We start from the raw sequence: 10,298 nt of genomic DNA, 5'->3' as shown, positions 1-10,298 counted from the left end.
AAGAGTAAAAGCTCTTTGAGGGCAGAATCATGTCTTAAACCTCTTAACCCTGTACCTATTGCAGAGAAATAGGAGAAAAACCACAATCTCACAGTGACGTGACATCATTAAAAAGAAACATTCTATTATGTTGCATTTAAAATGTAAAATACGGAGCAACATAGCAAAATGTTTATTAGGAAAGGCTAAGTGGAAAAAGCAGGATGCAAACATTGCATAGATTCTATAATTATAACCATGAAAAAATTTATGTAAAGAAAGACTAGAAGGAAATATGACAACAATGGCTATGCTAGCAAGGTAGGTTTGTAATTGTATTCCCTTTCTCTTTCTTTTTTTGGTAATATCATTTAATTGCTTTTATACTTTTTCATAATTTTATTTAAAAGAGGGGTTTCTGTGCAGTTACTATAAGATTAAGTTCCTAGGTCGAAAGCATGAGTTGATTTTTCCCTTTGCCTAACCTAATTTTCCAGAAACCGACACTCTCGATGGCGTGAGCAATACTTCATCCTAAAAAGGTTGCCTAGGAGAGGGGCTCAGTGGGGTTCTTGGCTTTCAGTGACTAGGCCCTGAGAAACTTTGAGTCACTCCAGAGCAAGAGCCTCATTCCCTTCTGTCCCTCTAGCTGATGCAACCCGTTTTTATGAGTACCTGCCAGGGTGGTTTCAGAAAGCTGAGCCTCAAGGAGGAAAAAGAACAGCTGGGAGCATCTCATTTCAGCTCGTGTGGTTGGGCCTGAAGTAGGGAAGGTGGAAAGGCAGCATGTTGGGTGCAGATGGGGCCTCCTCTTCCTGGGAAGGAAGATGATTCTTGTAGCTAAGATTTGCCACTTAGAGCTTTCCCTGGCCCCCAGAAATCATCAAGTGAATCACCAGATTTACCAAAATATTTTTGCAGGGGCTGCTTATTGCTTTGACCAAAAATATCTCAAACATACATTTGAATCAATTCAGCAATTGTTTATTGAAAAATCGGGAGTGAAGGTACAAGACAACAAAAGAGCTTCATACCTTGTGCTTGTTCTGCAGCTCATAAACTAACTGGGCAGACAGGAAATGGTTAAGTACCAGTGCCTGGTGCTACATAATTAAGTGCCACGTGAATGGAAGAGAATTCCTAGGCTATCAGAACAACCTCTGCAGAGGACTCTGCCACCCTCTGGCCTTTGGAGCTTTTCTCAATAGTTTGTTAGGTTTCGGTATTTGATAGTTATGGAAAGTTCCTCTATTTGTTTACAAAATCTGTTCCTAATGGGGACAAATTTGGAAAGAACTTAAATAGAAAAATGCTCAGAGATAAAGCCAACGTAAAGTTGTATACTGTGATTCCAGTGATGCATAATGTACGTAAATGTATTTCTTTATTGAGAGCACATGCAAGCCAGCGAGACTAGAAGGAAATACTCCAAAATGTTATCAGTGGTTATCTTTGGCTTGTGGGTGCTTTTTGTTTCTGCATTTTAAAGTTTCCCACAATGAACACTTATCACCGTTCTCATCTGAAAACCAGAGCTCCATCAGGCATTGCTGGGTGAAGTATTCTAAAATGTAGGGCTCTCCGTGAAAATAATAAAATGCGTTTAAGAACAATTTTAAAGAAATCCCTGGCTAATTGAAAATGAATTCTTAACAGAAATTAGGCCTCTTCGAGGTAAACTTTTTTTTTCTACTCAGAGTCAGGGGGCAGCCACGCCCTCCTCCAGACCTGCTGTCTTATCTCAGTGTCCTGACAGACCACCCAGAGCCTGAGTGAGGAGCTGAGGACCTGCTGTGTGTCCAGCGTGTCTCTGGGCGTGGTGGCACTGCAGAGGTCTCTGCTCTCTGTCCTGAGCCCAATGCCCATTGGTTACAGGAGGAATCTCCTCCTGTAGTGAGAGCCATCATAGCACAGAGGTTAAAAGCACAAACACAGGATTCAGACAGACCTGGATTTTCATCTTCTCGGTGTTGCTTATTATTAATAGCTTGGCCAAGTGACTTTACCCTTCCCAGCTTTAGTTCTACCTCACAAGTTGCTGCTGGGAGCCTCCAGTGAGAGAAAGCATATCCGACCCTTAGCATGGACTGGGCATATGAGAAGTACCCACACCCTGTTAGTCCCATCCTACTTCCTTCCCACCTCCAGCCCACCTTCTGAAGCACTGCAATCTCTTGCCAGGGGGCAAACAGGAAAGAATCACAAAGACATACTACAAGGCATTGGGTGGAGAAGGGATGGCATTGTGGGATACCATGCCGTAGCCAGTCACAAGAAGCACAGATTTTCTCTGTATAAGGAAGGAGCAAGCTGTGTGGTAGAAGGTTTAGTTGCGTAGGACTAAAAGAGGGAGGCATGTGAGACTTCCTGGAGGAAGGACAGCTAGGCTTGGCTCTAAAGGAGAGGAAAGCATCTCAGGTGAGGAGAACAAAAGTGAAGGCATAATGGAGGCAATAAGAATGCTGGGTGGTTGGACTAAACTAATTAATACCTTGCTTACAGCCATAGTTTGAGGATAGAATATGAGAGCAGCAAAGTCCCTTTGTATGATCCAACCCCCTCACTTTACATCTAAGAAAAATGAGACCCTGAAAGGAAGGCCACACAGTCACCCAGCTGGCCAGGAGCACAGCCAGGACTGGAACTTTGGTCTTCTGAATCCCCCCCACCCCCAGAGCCTTGGTGATGTGGCACTAGGCTGGAAGACACTTGGAGGCAGGGGTCCTGCCTTAATCAAAACCGAGTGAGGGGCCAGGGGACAGGAGAATGGGGCATGTCTGCTAAAGGGGACAGGGTTTCTATTGGGGGTGATGAAAATGTTCTCAAATTAGATAATGGTGATGGTTGCACAACTTTGTGAAGAGACTAAAAACCATTGAACTGTACACTTTAAATGGGTGAATCATATGGTATGAGAATGATATCTCGATAAAGGTGTTATAAAAAATACTGAGTGGACCCATTCTGGGTCTTGACCCAGAAGAGGGGCTCAGTCACTAGGAGAGGAACGGGGCTGGTGAATGACAGAAAAATACAGTGATGTATAGTCATACAGCTATGACACTTTATACACCTTAAGCAAAAAAATAAAAAAATAATAAAAAACACACACACACAACCCTAGGTGCCTTTGAGGTGAGGTATTGCATTTATTTTCTGAAGTTCTTAGGTTTGCCCTTAGATGCCATTTCTCTCCCCACCCTCTTCCCTCACTCAGGATGCCCTTGATCTCTTCATAAACAATTGAGATCAGATGGTGCCCCTGTGTTTGGAGCACCAGGTGCTGGGCTCCAGGTTTCGGCAAGGAGCTAGAGCTGAGTGTATGGGGGAGACCCTGTGTTGTGGGAACGTCCCAAGCCAGCAGAAGTCCCAGGTAGCTCCCTCATTGCCCCTGGGTAACAGGACAAGTACCAAAGAGGGGTTCAGGCTTAATGCTCACCTGGACAAAAGCTTTACAGCTTCCCACAGCTTTCTGTGAAGCTGTAAGGGCTCCCTCAGCTCCTTGAACATAGGCTCTTGGTGTGTCAAATCAAAACAGATATATCCACATCTATTTTTCCTTGGTTCTCTTTCATTTTTTCATCCATTCATTTGTTCATTCTTTCTACAAAACAGACATGGCCTCTGCCCTTGTGGAGTTTATGGTCTAGTGAGGGAGACAGATTAATCAAATACTGTAATTGCTGTGGTAGAAGGAATCCTAGAATGGTCCCCAAGATTCCTACCCCTGGTGACCATGCTTTATATAATTCCCTTCCCTTGCCTGTGGGCAGGATCTGTGAATATGATGGGATATTACTCCCATGATTAGGTTACATTCCCTGGCAAAGATGACAGGATTTTGCAGATGTAATTAAGGTCCCAAATTAGTTGACTTTGAGTTATTCAAAGAAGAGGTTATCCTGGATGGGTCAATTTAATCACCAAAAGAAATTGTATGATGAAAACTGGGACAAATGCTCCAGAAGGGGAACACATGGTGCTATGAGGGCCTGCAATGGGAATGTTTGAAATAACAATAACTAACACTTAACATAATACATGCATACTGTTTTCCAGGTGCCTTGTTTAGGCTTCCCAATAGCCCTAGGAGGAGCGACTATTGTTCTCCCCATTTTGTAGGTGGGGAGATGAAGGCACAGTGAGTTTTAGTAACTTGTCCAATGTTGTGTTCCTGGGGAATGGTGGAGTTGGGATTTGAAGCCAGTATAGTTTTAGTTCTGAGGGTCAGACCACACCAACTAGCCCAGAAAAAGCCCTCCATGGGGCGATGGTGCTTGAGGAGAACAAGAAAGTTGAGCTTAGTCCTTCTCAAATCCCTTTCCCTCTTTTCTATAGTACTACCCAATTCTGGTTCTCTGTTCTTTTGACCCCTCTTTGCTTCACTTTTTTTCTTTTATCTAATTTTGAGGTTCCCCCAAGGTTTGGTTACTTTTTCTCTGCTCCCTTTTAAGTTCCCTTTCTTTTTGACAGTGCATTCACTCTAATGAGTGCTCTTTTAGTGTATTATGGAGTCATTCGGTTAATTTTTAGTAATGAATCAAAGCTGATTTCAGAATCAAATGACATATACATGAATGCGTGTCGTGCTAGTGAAAGCATTCATAACTTGTAGGGAAATGGCGACCACATCAGTTTGCAATTCTAACTGTCCAACAGAAGCACCTGGGGAAGTTATTCAGGTGATTCCAATGTGCAAACGGAGCTGGGAACCACTGGGTTATTACAACCAATGAAGCCAATCAGGACAATCTCACTTTAAGCGGGTCTAGGAGTTAACATGGAGAAGGGCTGAAAGCCTAAGTGGTCAGAAAGAGTGTTACTTTGTTTACAAGACCATTGTGAAAGTTGATTCTATGAATTGGAGTTATCTTGTCACATCTTGTTAGACACCACTCTAATTTAGTCAGGGGAAAAAGAGCACTCAGGGGGCACAAAGCACCTGCCCAGGGATTCTATTGCAAGCCTGTTGCTGAAATGACCTGCTATAACCTTAAAACCAGTCTTACCTGGTAGCTGCTGAAATGACCTGCTAAGACTCTAAGACTAGTTTTACCCACTGCCATCACTCATCAGTCAGAGCCTCCAGCTCCCAAAAACTTCACTAGTGCCAAGGAGTTTTCTTTCAAAACAATAGGTAACATTTCTCTTTCTAATAAAACCCTCAACCTTCTCTTTGTTCTTTGAACATGCCAAAGATCTCTGTGTATGCCCTAAGCTGCAATTGTTCTCCCAAATAAAATGTCTTGTTTAGAAATTTGTTTCTATATTTTTTACTTTGACACTATGCATGATTAAACACAAGCCAGAATCCAGTAAAAACCATTCTATATTCACTGGTGCAAATGAAAAAAAAAAAAAAACAGGAAAACAGAGAAATGATAGTATATCACTTGCCTTAGTGTGCTTCACACAGTGTTAATGGACATTACAGGTGAGAAAATAAGGCAGTGAGAGGGTAGGGAGAATTGGCTGTTGTGTAACAGCGCTTTATATATATATTATTGAATCCTCACAACAATACTGAGAAGTATTCATATTTAAAATATGAGAAAAGTCAGCCGGGTGCGGTGGCTCACGCCTGTAATCCTAGCACTCTGGGAGGCTGAGGCAGGCGGGTCTTTCACGCTCAGGGGTTCGAGACCAGCCTGAGCAAGAGCAAGACCCCGTCTCTACTAAAAAATAGAAAGAAACTATCTGGACAAATAAAAATATATAGAAAAATTAGCTGGGCATGGTGGCACAGCCTGTAGTCCCAGCTACTCGGGAGGCTGAGGCAGGAGGATCGCTTGAGCCCAGGAGTTTGAGGTTGCTGTGAGCTAGGCTGATGCCACGGCACTCTAGCCCAGGCAACAGAGTAAGACTCTGTCTCAAAAAAAATAAATAAACAAAATATGAGAAAACTACGGCACAAAGAGTAAGTGACATGCCCAAGGTTATAGAGATAGTAAGACTGAAATATTAAATAGTAATTTATCTTAGAAATGAAGCATCATCAGGAACGGATGTGAATTCTTTGCTTTTTCACCATTTACCACAATAATGTTTTTTTCTTTGTTCTGTTCAGTTAATTAGATTAATAGATTTTGTAATATTAAACCATCCTTTCATTACTTGAATGGGTTCCTCTGGGTGAAGATATGAGTCCATTCACATACTGCTAGATTCTATTTACTAATATTTTACGTGGCATTCAATAAATACTTATGTGTGAGACTGATAGGCAGCTTAAGTTTCTATGTTCTTTGTCAGATTTTGATATCAATGTTATGCTGGCCTTGGTAAAAAAAAAATTGGGAACCTATTCTTATTTTTCTCTGTTCTAGAACATTTGGAAAAGTATCAAAATTACCTGTTTCTTGAAAGTTTGAAAGAATTCATTCATGAAACTGCCTGAGCCTGACACTATTTAGGAGAGCTGATTACTTAAAAATATTCCTAATTTGGGCCGGGCGCGGTGGCTCACGCCTGTAATCCTAGCACTCTGGGAGGCCGAGGCGGGTGGATTGCTCAAGGTCAGGAGTTCGAGACCAGCCTGAGCGAGACCCCGTCTCTACTAAAAATAGAAAGACATTATATGGACAACTAAAAATCTATATAGAAAAAATTAGCCGGGCATAGTGGCGCATGCCTGTAGTCCCAGCTACTCGGGAGGCTGAGGCAGTAGGATCGCTTAAGCCGAGGAGTCTGAGGTTGCTGTGAGCTAAGCTGACGCCACGGCACTCACTCTAGCCTGGGCAACAAAGTGAGACTCTGTCTCAACAAAAAAAAAAAAAAAAAAAAAATATTCCTAATTTATGCCATACGGGCTTAACCCAACCCAAGGAAACCAGTAAGAGGCAAAGACAGTCATTCTACTCCGTCAGGCTGTTTCCATACTCATTAATGATAGCCATATATTTACCTGGTAAATCTCTCCTTTTTCCTTTTTCTCCAAATCTGGGTTAGTTCTAAAATAGCATTGACTTTTTCTAGGGCCACATCTAGGTGCACGATCTACTTGGTGCACTCCAGTACAATTGTGTGCTTGATGCCGATTCTTTGCAATATGCAGGCAACTGTTGAGTTAAAAAAGGCTGGACTTCTGAGATTCACACTAACTTTTCTTTTGCTTCCTCTACTTGCTCTTTCCCAACTAATATCAGATCCCCTGTGCTAGAGGAAGTGGCTGAAGACCCACAGAACCAGGTGGGGGGTGCGGAGAGAGAGTGGAAAACTATCAGAAACCTTTGGGAATTAGATTTTCCCTGTCTTGCCCCCTCGCACCCAAAAAGGCCTACAGTTCTTCCGGGCCATGGTTTGAGCCTGCCATTCTAGAATGTTCCACAGTGCAACTATTACTTTCCTGCAGAGGTCATGAAATGTAGCTTTTTGGCTTTCCGGTCTTGCTCAAAGATCTTCATTTCAGTGAAATACCAATCCAGAAGCTACTTTGAAAAGTGTCATAATGCCCTCCCCAGCCTCGGTTTAGGAATAACTTGTGCAAAAGCCACAAATGCTCTTCTTCACAAAACCTCTACTGTGGTTTTCGCACATCACTGCTAACTCTAGCACAGTCTTTCCTCTTTCTTATAGCAGTAAGAGAAAGTATTAGCACTAAGTCAGCTCTGCTCACATTTCCGGTTTCAGAGGAGCTAACTGTGAAAACACAGTAATTTTCATAGTTCACCGACTCTGTGAAGGATACTCCTAAATCCCACCCCACTGCCAGAAAATTCTTTCCCATCCTAAGCTGCCAAATGAATGCTCTGCTCCCAGATGGAAGTGGATTTGGGGATAAGTTTTTGTTAAGAAGCGTGGAAATAGGAGCATTGATGGTTGACAAAATGCATTGATTTTCGGGTGCAGCCACACGAGTAACATCCCGGATTGGGATTTTGTGCCTAGTGGTTACCTGTGCTCTGAACCCTAGAAGGCTGGGGGCAGAAGTATGCAACGTTGGAAAAGAAGAAAAACACCCTTATCACTCCCCTCCCATATAGCTCAAAGGCCCCAGAAGACTTCCTTTCCCAGAATACCCGAGGCTCTACCTGGATGCAGGAATGAGTGATCTCCTGAAGCCTTTCTCTATCACAACCACACCCCTCTCTCCTAGTCTAGTAAATGAGCCGGAAATGGTCCTTAATTAAGACAGTGGTGTGAGGTTGCCTTTTTAAGGCAACTTCCTTACCTACAATCAGTTGGCCCTTAATCCTCTTTAAGCTTCCTCTTCCGGCTCTGGGGTGTGTGGAAAAGGGTGGGGGGGGGGAATGTGAAATCGTCCCAGCCCCCAGAGCTCTGCTCCCCACCCAGTTGTCAGAAGCCCTCTCCCACTTCTTCAATCTCTCAGCTTCCCCAGTAGCCACCTCCACCCTCCCAAGCAGTGGAGATGGCAGCTTTCCAAGAGAATTTGCACTTAAAAAGGAGACCTGGGGAGGGAGCCCGCCCCTCTGTGCAAAGGCCGTCCTCTGGGAGATGTGGGCAGGGCCCAGTGGGAAGGTGTCACCTATGTGGGGAAGTGGAGGGTTAACCCTGGGGAGAGGACCAGAGAACTGGAGGTTGGGCCAGGGTGGCAGCTGGTGATAGGGAGTGGGAGAACAGGACTCTTCTACCTGCCTCACCCCCACCCTCATTTTTCTTCTTTGTTTCACCAAGATCTTCCTTCTTCACTTATTTTTGGTTGTTTTCTGCACTCCTCTTATTCTGTTCCTGAACTGTTCCATCCACCTTTCCACCACCTTCTCTATCTCTCTGAATATTTCTTGATGTGGCCTATTCCCTGTCCCAGAACTAAATCATTCTGCCTGTAACCGCCCCCCCCCCATCCCTGGATCTTTTTGCTGGGTGGCATTATTTTTGGACAAGGAGCCCTTTGCAGCCCTACTTTGAACCACATCACGTATTAACAGATGCCTCCTTTCAGGTGATGTGAGAGGCCAGCCCTAGGGAATAGCTGTTTCTTCCCTGGGGGTGGGGGCCAGGCCTTGGAAGGACAGAGATTGGGAAGAGAGCAGGAACCTATCAGCATCCCTGCTTGCCTTCTGCAGAGCACAACAGCCTGGCTTGAACAAAACATGTTTCCAGTGGAAGAAAATACCTCTCCAGAGGAGCTTGCTTTCATCACACTATAATTACATATCCATTCAGTGAAAATTTACTGATCACCTACTATATGCCAGGCACCATTCTAAATGCTGGAGCTGCACCAGTGAACAAGATGGACAAATGTGTTGCCCCATGGATCTTACATTCTAGAAACTAGTGCTGGAACTGGCATCAGGACCATGAGCTATTAGCTATGAGATTTTGGAGGAATCCTTTAACAACTCCTTGAGCCTGGGGTGAGAACTGAAGAGGGCAGCCTGGAGGATCGCAGTTAGAAGTTGGAGACTCAGTTTCCTTATCTCTTAGGGGGTATCAAGTTGAATAGGTCAATGGATATAAAGGTGTGCTCTTCGAACAGTATCAAGTACCATATAAATATGTGGTTTTATTATTGTCTAGTCTCATCCTTGCCACAGCTTTTAGGAAGTAGTTCCTAACCTTGGGCTACGAGACATGGAGGTACTCTGGGACGATTTCACTTGGAAGGGTTCTGCAAGTGCATAAGAATACAAGTAATTAAAGACAAGTAGATGAATAAATAGATGATGGGTAGATATAGCTATAGATACATATTTTTATACAAGTAACACATATACATTGTAGAGAAGTTCAAAACTATAGACAAGTTCAAGCAAAAGGATGAAAATATCCCAGGACCTATCACCCAAAGACAAGTCTCGTGCTACCTCCCAGACTTATTTCTGTGTGCACATACAGGCCAATATACAGCACAATCAAAGAGCCACACAGTCCCTCTGCCTGACAGCGTGTCCTCTGTTGATGAGCATGTTCCTCTCCATGTAATGACTGGAGCAGCATTCCAAAAGATGGGGCCAATTTCTTCTATAGAAGTGTTATATTAGTTTCCAAGGGATGCCATAACAAATTATCACAAACTAAGGATCTTAACACGACACAAAAGTATTCTTTCACAGTTCTGGTGGCCAGAAGTCTGAACTCAAGGTGCTGGCTATGCCATGCTGTCTCTAAAGGATTTAGGGGAGGATCTTTTGTTGCTTTTTCATAACTTCTGGTGGTTGTCAGCAATCCTTGATGGTCCTTGGATTGTAGACACGCCTCTCCAATCTCTGCCTCCATCCTCTCATGGCCGCCATCCCTGTATGTGTGTCTGTGTCCAAATTTTCCTCTTCTTATAAGAACACCAGTCACTGAATCAGGGCCTATCCTAATCCAGTATGACCTCATCTTTTTTTTTTCTCAAGTTCCTCTTCACA

The sequence above is a fragment of the Eulemur rufifrons genome, chromosome 30, assembly GCF_041146395.1.
Source record: "Eulemur rufifrons isolate Redbay chromosome 30, OSU_ERuf_1, whole genome shotgun sequence".
NCBI lineage: Eukaryota > Metazoa > Chordata > Mammalia > Primates > Lemuridae > Eulemur > Eulemur rufifrons.
Note: the sequence above shows the minus strand (reverse complement) of the source record.